The sequence below is a fragment of the Piliocolobus tephrosceles genome, chromosome 16, assembly GCF_002776525.5.
Source record: "Piliocolobus tephrosceles isolate RC106 chromosome 16, ASM277652v3, whole genome shotgun sequence".
Taxonomy (NCBI): domain Eukaryota; kingdom Metazoa; phylum Chordata; class Mammalia; order Primates; family Cercopithecidae; genus Piliocolobus; species Piliocolobus tephrosceles.
The window spans coordinates 67,377,127-67,388,874 of NC_045449.1; positions in this window are offsets into that span (position 1 = coordinate 67,377,127).

An 11,748-nucleotide genomic window follows, 5' to 3' on the forward strand; every position below is an offset into this window, starting at 1 on the left:
TTCTTCTTCTCTCTTTCTTCTCTCTCCTCTCTCTCTCTCCTCTCTCTCTCCTATCTCTTCTTTGTCTTCTCTCCTCTCTCTCCTTTCTCTCTCTCTCTTCTCTCCTCTCTCTCTCTCTCCCTGTCTGTTTGCTTCCCATTCTGTTTTTCTTCCTAGTCATCTCCATTCTGTTCGGCCCCTTTCACCTCCTGTTTGGCCTCTGCATCTCTTTTCCTTCCCCTCCTTAAGGACCTATCAGAGTTCAAGGATAAGGAAGCCACTGTGGGCCGCTTCCTGTTTTTTTTTTTTTCTTTTTCTTTTTTCCCCTCTGATGGTCTTTAAAATAATAACAGCAATAATCATGACCAATAACAGTTCTCGCCTCTTGCCAGCCCATGTAGATGTCTTCCCTTGCATCCCTTATGCTATGAAAGGGAGGATCAGGGGCTCTGCACTTGCCTCAGGGCATGTGGCTGGTGAAGGCTGGAACCAAGACTGTGAGCTCTGCCTGTTGACTGCAGAGAAGCTGCTGACCTACAGGCCTGGGGAAGGAGGAGGGAGGGATGGTGGGAAAGGAATATTTGAAAGCAAGATGGGGGCCAGGCATGATGGCTCACTCCTATAATCCTAGCACTAAGGAAGGCTGAGACAGGAGGATTGCCTGAGGCCAGGAGTTCAAGTCCGGCCTGGCCAACATAGGAGACCCCATCTCTACCAGAAAAAAAAAAAGAAGAAAAAAAAGAAAAAAAGAAATTAGCCAGGTGTGGTGGCACACACCTGTAGTCTCAGCTAATTGGGAGGCTGAGGTGGGAGGATCACTTCAGCCTAGGAGTTTGAGACCAGCTGGAGCAACATAGTGAGACCCCCATCTCTACAAAAAATAATCATAAGAAACAGGAGGACCACCTGAGCCTGGGAGGTCAAGACTACAGTGAACTGTGAGCTGTGCCGTTGCACTCCAGCCTGGGTGATGGAGCAAGACCATGTCTGAAAAAAAAAGGCAAGATAGATAAGAAGGCACTTCTGCAAGCATCTCCTCCAGGCAGAGAAGACTGACCATCCAAGAGGGAGGGGAGCAGGGTACCAGGACCCCCACTCCAGACTCTGCCATGCCTCTGCCCGACTTTGCTGCAGTGACTTTGGGCAAGCGTCCCTCATTTACCCGGCTATGGGCCGTCACCCCTGAGGAGGGAATGCCATATCCTTCAGGTGAGCAGAGGAAGGGTTGAGAGCTGGTCTGAACCTTCAGTACACAGGGAGGGGCTGGAGCTCCCGGAAGACATGTGACTTGCTCAAGGTCATTAGCAAGATGGGCCCAGAGCTCCACTCTCCTGCCCTTCAGCCCGAGAGTCCTCATTCACTTCTCTGCACCTTCAGTATCTGCAGGGTCTTTGCCAAAACCCAAACCTCCACAGGGGTTCTCTCACATCCTTTCTGTGATGACACAGTGACCATCTGTGAGTGGGAGGAAAGATGCCCGGAGGGGTTGGTGGAAGTGGGCGCTGGCCTTGACAATGACTTCTTCTGCTTCTGAGGGTGTGAAGACACAGCTTGGGATTTCAGGTAGAGGGTTTCCTAATGTCACTACAGCACACACCTGCTGGGAACGGTATCTTGGCTGGGGAAGGGGTGCGGCGGGCGGGGGGGAAGAGGGGGATGCAAAACCCACCTCTTTCTGGTCTCTTCCCTCCATTTCCATCCTACTGCACTTGCAAACAGAGCATCAGGGAGGGATTAGGGATTTAAAAAGTGGCCATTAGAGGAAGGCAAGAGTGGCCCGCATCAGCTACTGTGGAGTGCCTCCATTACCATAATAACTAACCACTTAATAACTGGCTTCCCCACTAATTCTAATTGAAACACGTAATGATATTTCCGGGCCAAGAGTGGCAAGCTCAAGTCTCGGCAGACATCTCCAGGCCCCCCCTCCCCAAGCTTCACGTGGCGAAAACCATGGGCTCTCCGTGGGTATTCTGTTGGAATAGATTTGGGCAACCGACAGCAGCTCTTGTACGGCTGCCAGGAACCACAGCTGATGATAAAAGCCATTAAAGGTCAGCTGGGAATAGAAAACTATTTATGTTAAATGTCACAGATTAAGCTGCAGAGTGGGCCTCGGGCAGGGAGCAAAGGGTGAGGTGCGAAATGCTGGTCACTGTGCTACCTCTGTATGGTCTGGGGAAGTGGGGGGGTATTGAAGGGTGGGGGTGAAGCCAGGGGCAGGGGGAGCACTTGAGTTCCTGCCCCCTCCAGCCCAGGGAGGCAGGTGGATGCTGGCAGCCACAGGTGATTGGCCAGGCTGGCTGCCCTGAGGTTGCTAGGTGACCTGAGGGCAAGGTGTGGGGAGAGGATGGAGCGGGTCTGTGTAACATCATCACGGAAGGGGACCCAGGCCGTCTCCAGGGGGGCCAGTGAGATGGAGGCTGCTTCTACTTACAGAGGGACCCTTGCAGACTCTTTCTGGAGCCACGCTCAGGGGAACAGTGGGGGTGTATCTAATCATGACTGAGGATGAGTGTGACACAAGCCAACTGCTCTCTGCAGCCAGAGCCAGGAAGTCACAGAGAAACAGCCACCATGCCCCCTTCACCACCTTCCAACAGTCTCGGAAGCCGGAGTTTGAAGGACACAGGAGGGGCTTGAGTGGGAGGGGCTTCAGGGCTCAGCGGAGCCTGGACCAGGCCATAAAGGGTGGCTCCAAGAGAACTGGGGATTCTGGTTCTATCCCCGCCCCAAAAGCGCCCATGCTCCTTAAACCTGAACCTGAGTGTCCGGCGAGAGTTCCTCTGTGCATCTCGGCTCCATTCTTTGGCAAAACACATCTGAGAAGCCGGTTTGTTGACAGGTCTGAGAAATCCCCTGAAAGTTCATTAGATCACTCAGATCCCATTGAAACAATGACTACCATCCTTGGTGACCTACCTGGGGAGTGGTTCACTTTGTGGGTTGAGGCAGAAAGACTTCGTTTCAGTGTTTCTCCGCCTCCCACCTTGCCTCCGGATTGCCAAGCTGTTGCTGTGTGCACAGGGAATGCAGGCTCATTTTAACATGGGTACAAGCAGACATCATTGGGAAGATAAATCTAGTGGGAGAGGGGAGCAGGCAAAATGAATTTCACCCCAAGCCCTGTCCTGCAGCCTTAAGTCCAGTCACAGGAGGGTAGTTTGAAGCCGGGGCATCTTTCCTCTGGGAGTTGGGAATCATTCGTACCACTGGATGGGGCCTGAAGGAGATACTGAGGTTGTCTCCCCCGACACCCCTGCGATGGAGAACAGATCTCCATGAGCACAAGGGGGCCCGGGAAGGCCCTCGCCTTCACTCTTCCTATGAGCTGTTTGGCTGCAGGATGACTGGGCTGGAAGTGACCTGGCCTAGAAGCACTCACAGGAATACGATGGGATGGAGAGGGATCCCAGGAGGCCCTGAGGGTCCACCAGTGGGCGCTGTGTCAAGATGGTAGGATGAGTGGGTTTGGAAGGATGGCTGGGGGTGAAGGCGGGATGTTGATGGACACTAGTAAGAGTTATACTGATTTCTGCCATCAATAGATACATATTGGCAACTACTCTGCACCGACCCAGTGGTTGACCATTATCCTTTCTTCTAGAACCTCACTGCGAATAGGGAAGATCAATATGTTCCCGAGTAATTATAGTACATCAAAACTATCTCTGGGAGAGAGGCAGTGCAGGGACTCAGAGCACCTAGAAGAACAACCAGGAGGATGGGGAAAGCTTCAGAAAGGCAACATTGGAACCACCGGGCCTTCCATAGTCTAAAGGAGAAGGCTGGAGAGGAAAGTGTGGGCAAGATGGTAAATATCCTCCAATACTGTGTTTTGTTTTGTTTTTTCTCGGGATGGAGTCTTGCTCAGTCGCCCAGGCTGGAGTGCAGTGGCGCAATCTCGGCTCACTGCAAGCTCCGCCTCCTGGCTTCACGCCATTCTCCTGCCTGAGCCTCCTAAGTAGCTGGGACTACAGGCACCTGCCACTGCACCTGGCTAACTTTTGTTGTTTTTAGTAGAGGCGGGATTTCACCGTGTGAGCCAGGATGGTCTCCATCTCCTGACCTCGTGATCCGCCTGCCTCGGCCTCCCAAAGTGCTGGGATTACAGGCATGAGCCACCGTGCCCGGCCTGATACTGTTCTTAAGAAGGGAGTTTAAAGTTAATTTTGAAGGTAAGAGAGAGGTATGTGCTGTTTTGGGGCAGGAGAATGAGAGGGCTTGTCCTGGATTTTAGAAAGAACACTCTGGAAGCTACAGGGAGACTATGCTAGACTCATATTCTCAACCTTGACTGCATCAAAATCATCTGGAGGGCTGGTGAAAATACAGATCGTTGGTCCCTCCCCCAAGAGTTTTTAATTCAGCAAGGCTGGGCTGCAGCTGGAGAATTTGTATTCCTAACAAGCTCCCATGTGCTGCTGCTTTGGGTCTAGGGACCACAGTCTGAGAACCACTGTGTTGGAGAGAGCATCTGTGGAGGAGCTGGAAGCAAGGAGAGCAGGTAGAAAGAAATGGGAATAAAATGAGAGACGATGAGGAGACTGGCTTGAGAGACCACTGACGTCTTAGGGCAGGCAGATGGCGCGATGCGGATGGGGAGAGGCAGGGCTCAGATGCAGGGAGCAGGTAGTAGAATCATGATATGGCCTTGGAGGAGCTGAAGCAGCAGAAGATGGTCAGGACAAGGAAGTGCAAAGCCAGGAAACGGGAACAGGATCCCACGCAGGGCGGAGGTCCCAAAGCAGCAAGGACAGAGCCAGAGACTGGGGCTGGGGTCAGAGTTCCAACTCATTTGGCTGAGGAGGTGAGCAGTGGGCCAAGACTCCTACACTCTCTGCTTTTAGGCAATTAGGCCTCATGTCTGGGAGAATAACACAGCTACATATGGGCTTGGTTTTGCAGGTCAGGAGCACACAGGGGTATGAATCCCACAGAGCAGGCCCAGAAATAGTGTGGGAGAAACTGATTTACTGTGTGCAGTGAGGTGCCAGGCTAGTTAAAGCACCCTGTTGGCCGGGTGTGGTGGCTCACGCCTGTAATCCCAGCACTTGGGGAGGCTGAGGCAGGTGGATCACCTGAAGTCAGGAGTTCAAGACCAGCCTGGCCAACATGGTGAAACCCTGTCTCTACTAAAAATACAAAAATTAGCCGGGCATGGTGGTGGGTGCCTGTAATCAGGAGGCTGAGGCAGGAGAATTGCTTGAACCCAGGAGGTGGAGGTTGCAGTGATCCGAGATCATGCCACTGCACTCCAGCCTGGGCAACAGAGGAAGACTCTGTCTCAAAAAAAAAGAAAAAAAAGGAAAAAAAAAGGCACCCTGTTGCTGGCCCCTGAGTGGCAGCCCAGTCAGATAGCCTTTGTTCAAGACTTAAGCCCCAGTGACACAGATGTGGCTCAGACCTCTCTTTCAGTCCCAAGGCCTGGCTGCTGGTCCAATTGCCTGTGGGAGGGAGACATCTCCCAGGAAGAGTGAAGGATCCAGCCCACAAGCAGAGCAGCTGGAAGTTGATTCCATTTCTTCTCAGCAGCCTAGGTGTAGGCAAGGGGGCTCAAAGGGGAGTGGGTGAGCAGACAGACCCCAGGAAGGGTTGCTCCTGAGATTATCAGCTAACAGAGCCGAAATGATGTCTCCACCAAGTTCCTGGTGCTGGGACAACCTTCAGCTCTGCCTCTGACCCCAAGGCTGTGTCCCTGTGTCTTAGCCCTGAAGTCTCTTCTCCCATGGTGGTCTTGCCAGTCTCATCCACTCAGCAGTTTATTCAAAGTACACAAAACATCAGACCATGATTTAAAGGAATCTGGTATCTAGACTTTAGACCACTTAGTTATGTTTTAAGCAGGAGGCCCTGAGGGTCCAGTCGGTGGGCACTGTGTCAAGATGGTAGGGTGGGTGGGCTTAGTAGGACGGCTGGCGGTGAGGCTGGGATGTTGGTAGACATCAGGAAGAGTTATACTGGTTTCTGCCATCAATAGATACGTATTGGCAACTACCCTGCACTGGCCCAGTGGTTGGCACTGGAAATAGAACGCTAAATAAGACTATTGTCCTTGCTTCTAGAACCTCACTGTGGATAAGGAAGATCGATATGTTCCCGAGTGATTAAAACACATTAAAACTCTCTCTAGGAGAGAGGCTGTGCAAGGGACTCAGAGCACCTAGAAGAGCAACCAGGGAGATGGCGAAGGCCTCAGTGGGATCTGAGTGATCTAATTAACTTCCGGGGGACTTTTCAGACCTGTCAACAGACTGGCTTCTCAGGCTAGATGTGGCTCTGACTCCACATATAGAGTTGTGGAGTGGCCTGACTCCGGGGCCACATATAAAGTTTTATTACCCACTTCATAGTGGAATAAATTCGCTGCTGGGCCTGATGTCTGTCTGTTCATCTGCCAGTCAAGAATGTGTGCAGGCACTGCTCTGCCAGATCTCCTGCTCATCTCCATCCCAAAGTTCTCACCCAAGCACGGTTATTCCTGGTTAACCTTCCTGAGCATCTGGCTCCCCCAGGATCCATGTCTTGAATTGTTTCTGCTTCCAAACTCTCTGAACCCATGGCCCCAAGCTCCCTTGCACCGGTTCTGCTCCACTCTCCTGCTCATGGCCACTACCGGGGTTTCTCTCCCCTCCCTGCCCCTGGGTTGCCAACTCTGCCCCACCTTTGGCAGCTGGCCTGATGGGTGCATGCACCGTCTCTCCTGGTACCAATATCAGCATGGGCATCTTGTCTCCAATGCCTGATCACAGTTTATGGACCACTCCTTCTAGACTGAGGTTTCTCCCCAGCCCATGGCAACGTTACGGGAGGCTGTTTGGGCTCCCAGGGGAGAGGGGAGTGTCTCTGGATGGGTGGCCTTGTCTACAGGAGAGCTGGCAGGCAGGAGGCAGCCTGGAAGGAGGAGAGAGAAGACACTGGATGACAAGGATGCTGGGGAGGGAGGCTCTCCAGCGCCCACTGTGGGTAGCCTGGAGGATGGTCGGTCCCCGCCAGGATAATGTTCATTGCAGGCCAGGGCTGCCAGGATAGCTAGGCAGGACAAACGGTTGCCGGGGGGGGGGGGGGGGGGGTCGGCTCACCCTGGTCAGCATCTGCCTCTGCCAGGGCAGCAGGGAGGTCAGAAACCCTGTGGCTTTCCACTCTCTTCTCTTTGACTCTTCAGAAGAGGCACAATCCCAAGGAAAGGTAGGATTGTGACAAGTTTGGAGGGGAAGAGGGAAGAGAAACGCTAAAACCTTCCTGCCAGGACTCTCCTCTGAGATCCAAAACACACTCCCAGAAGCTGACACCCATACGCACTGACTATAGACCAGACTCAGCTTCACCCCACGATCCCTGGGCCCTGCCACCATGACCCTGAGAGGAAGGAACCATGATGATGATCAATTTGGAAATGAGAAAATGGAAACTCAGAGAGTTGAATACCTGGTCTAAGATCACATAGCAAGAATTTGGGCCAGGACTGCCTGCCCCCACAGCCCATATTTGCAACTACAACAGCTTCACAGCTAAGCACAATCATTTCTTGGAGCTCCCTGGGCCTTGGTGGAGCTGGGCTGCCCACAGAGATCCTCTCCCACGGTGCCGAGAACCCCCTAAGCCCAATCATTCCAGCTGCATCCCAATAGTTAGCCTTTGACAGGATCAGCAAACTCTGGCTCCAGGGCCACATATAAAGTGTTACTGGGACGCAGCTTTGCTAGTGCATCTCAGTATCATCTGTGACTGCTCTCATGCTACAATGGCCTCGTTGAATAGCTGAAACAAATGCCTAACATGTTTGCTCTCAGGCTCTTTCCAGTAAGTGTGTGATCGTAGCTCCGGCTGCTATAACAAAATATCATAGACTGGGGGGCTTAAACAACAGACGTTTTTTCCTCACAGTTTGGAGGCTGTAAGTCCGAGCTCCAGCATGGTTGGGTTCTGGTAAGGGATCTTTTCCTGGCGTGCCGGCTGCCAACTTTTTCCTGTATCCTCACGTGGCAGAAAGAAGCAGCCTTGTTCTCTTCCTCTTCTCCAGGAAACATGAATCTCATCTTGGGGGTCGACCTTCATGACCTAATCTAAGCCTAATCTACTCCCAAAGTCCCCACCTCCAAATACCATCGCATTCAAGGTTAGGGCTTTAACCTATGGCTTTTGGGGCGGCACAAACATTCAGCCCATAACATGTGTCCGCCTCTGGACTTTGATAAAATCACAAGCTTGCCAATGTCTAGCAGAGCCCAGCTGAGGTGGTGGAGGCCTGCGTGTGTGTGTGTACGCATGGATGTAGGTGTGTGTGCGTGTGCAAGTGTGTGTGCGAGAGGCCCCTGACATCCCTCTCAGGTTCTCTCCTGCCTTCTCCCTGGAGAAGGAGGAGTAGGTGTTGGGTGGGCAGTGATCTCCTTTCTGAGGGAACTGGGTTTTAGAGGTTTTTGTAGTCAGAACGGCACAGTGGCTGCCACTGCTGCTGCTGAAATTTAAGTAATTTTCCCTTAATTAAGCAATTATCTCAGAGATAGCTGCTCCCATCCCCGGAAACTTTCTTATGGAGGGCAGGGAACGGTGAGATGGGGGTGTAGAGCTTGGGAAGGCCCCAGATATAGAAACACGCTTGCTGTGAGCTTCCTGCTGAGCTGAGGGCAGCAGCAGTGGAGGAGCATGTGGACTCCAAAGGTGTATTTGAACATCACTCAACTGGTCCCAAGAGCCACTGTTGCTGGAGCCAAACACACCCGTGGCAACAGACTCATTACAGGAGACTGGGGCCCACAGGGGACCCTGAGATCCATTACAGGGACTTACGGTGAGGAAAGAGAGAGTGAGCAAAGCCTGGGGCATTTTCAAGGCCTGAAAGAGAGGGAGCCTTCTTTCTTCCATGGCAAAGGGAGAGCTGGACGACCCTGAACAGCAGCTCATCCCAGAGCACAAAACTTACCCTACCTTACCGTAAAGACTTTGTGCAGTCACCGGTGGGACTAGTTATAGACATAATTCTCTGTAGGCTGACAACCCCCAGACCCCCACGATCGCTTCTGGGAGCCTGAGGCTGCAGCCCAGGGATAAGATGCCCAGCTAAAGTGAAACTTCAGAGAAACAAAGAGGAAAAATTCTAGTATATCTCAAACATTGCATGGGGCATACTTATGCCAAAACCCTATCCACTGTTTAGTTTCGTTGTTAGGCATTCTGTGGTTTTACTTGCTAAATCTGGCAGTTCTACCTAGAGCCTAAATACCTTCTTCTCACAATTCCTAAGCAGAGAAATGATCCTTTGTCCCCAAGGAATTGCTGGATCCAGTCGAGGCAGCACAAGGACTGTAGGCTACAGGCAAAGGATTCCCAGCTCTGAGGATTGGTACGAAAATCCAAAGGGTTCCTTGTAGATCCAGGTCGAGGTGAGTATACGGACCACGCTACCTATCAAGGTGTTTTTGCCCTGGGATTCAGACATAGGAAAACTAGAAAGGGAAGGGAAAGAGGCCTTTATCTTTTTTGGTGTTAATCATTATTCACTACCTGGAGACTTAAAAAAAAAAAAAATGACTGGGATGTTTCTTGGTGAAATGGTGAAAGGGAAATGAAATTGACAGGGCCCTTTGCTGGCTTGTCCCTGCAGACTAGAGCTTCTCTCTTCCAACAGAGTATCGACTCAACCCACACACAGATCTTTCTGTGGGAACTAGGAGAACAGAGATGTCCCCCTGCCTTCCTGATGAGAAACATCGTCAGAGTTACTGGCCTTTGATCTCAGACTAGCAAGCAGAGCATCGAGTCCAGGTCCCAGTGGGACATGAGCAAGGTGGAGATTGTTCAGCCCTGATTGAAATTGGGGAGGGGAGCTTCACGGCTCCAGGGTGGTCATAGACCCCACCACTCACATGAGGGACCCCCTGGAATCACAGGGCATGGTCTAGAAGCCAGACAAAAATATTCTCTGGTGCCCTTCCCTGCGGTGGGAGGGGATTTCAGCAGCTGGAGTCCCCAAACCCTGTGCCCATCGGCCCAGCCTTTATCAGCACTGGGGTTGACCCGTCACTGAAATTCAGTGGACATTCCTTCTGCTGCTGCTAATGGCATCACTCTCAAGTGTGGTTACAGGTGCAAGAAGGGGGTGCAGTAGGGGGCAACAACTCCTCAAGGGAGCTTTGGCAGGAGGGGTGCAGCTGTGGACCACGACGGGGACCGTGCCTGGCTGGTGAAGACCCAGGGAGTCCCCACAACAGAGAGCTAGGGTGAGACACACAGAATCCTTCCAATGCCCCACCTCGCCACCCCCAGCTGCGGCTGGGGTTCTGGGTGGCTCCAGGCCCTGGGAGCCCTGAAGGCGACAGTGGATAAAGGCTGCTAAAAGTTACAATGTATTTATTTATTCCCTAGAAGTACAGAGAGACCTGCATAAAAGGAAAGGGCAAGGCATGTAGAGACCATAAAAGGAGTTGAGTTTTTATGCAGTGGTAACCTGGGGAATTAATTTCCGGCTATCAGAGGTCCTCGACAATAGCTGAGTTTTGAACAAGCACAGTTCAAAACTCCCTGCGGAGGCAGGGAGAGGCCACTGGGCCTTGAAGGCAAGATGGAGATGGGTGAGGTGAGGGGTGGGGGATGGCCAGGGCTGGCCTTGGGGACATGGATGCTAGGACCCGATTTCAAAGCACAGTAGAGCTAATAATTAAACGCTGGTCTCATTCAGGCCACATTTATTGGGCACCTACTGTGTGCCTAAACCTGATTGAATAACATGGGATTACAGTGATGGATAAACTGGGGCTCCACTCTCAATACTGTCTTTGTCTTTCGGGGGTACCAGGAATGATGCTACCTGTGACTGGGCCATCAGGCGTGACAGATAGAGCATGACCCGGGAATCAGACCCCATGGACAGGAATTCTGCTTCTTTACTATAAACTCCGCCACTTTGGCAAGATGCTTAATATCTCTCTCTCAGTTTCCTCATATAGAAAATAGGAATAATCCTACTTTCTGCCTCCTGAGATTGTTGTGAAGATTTATGTGGACAAAAAAGGCCTGGCATGTAACACCTTCTATCAGAACACACACTCTGAGAAACAGCTTCATTGAGTTTCAGGCAAAGTGTTATGATGTGGTCCAGAGTGATTCATCCAGTGGAGGGGTCTGGGAAGGCTTCATGGAGGAGGTGACTTCTGATTTAGGTTTTAAAGCATGAATAAGATCTACATGAATGGAGAAGAGAGGCACAACGTCTAGGCAGGGGCTCCAAGGTGTGGCGGGAAGAATAGGAGGGGCCACATGGCATTGAGTGCTTGATGTCCCGGGGATGTCCTGGTCAACTTGAGGAAGCCCCCCCTTAAATATGTAAGGCGGAGCTCAGGGTGCTGGATGGTGGGTAGGCAGTGACCACATGTGGGGAGGAAGCCAGAGCACCTGGTACAGCGCCCGGTCCCGGTCCTCTCGAGATACTGATGAGGGGGTATGGGGATATTTTGGCCGAAGGCAGCAGCCCTAAGCTCTGGAAGACGCCACATTTACCATGTCAGAGCCCTCGGGATGGGAGCCAATGAATGTTTTCTAGGACTCAGCGAGAGAAAAGGCCCGAGCTCCTTGATTGAAAGACATGGCAACCCACACAGAATTACAGAATGTATGTGTAGCCTCACATTTTCCAGCAGCCATATTTTAAAAAGTGAAAAGAACCAGGTGAGATTGCTCACAATAGCATATGTCATTTAACCCAATATATGAAAAATGCCATGATTTCCTTGCATAATAAATATAAAAGAATTAGTTATGAGGTATCTTGCC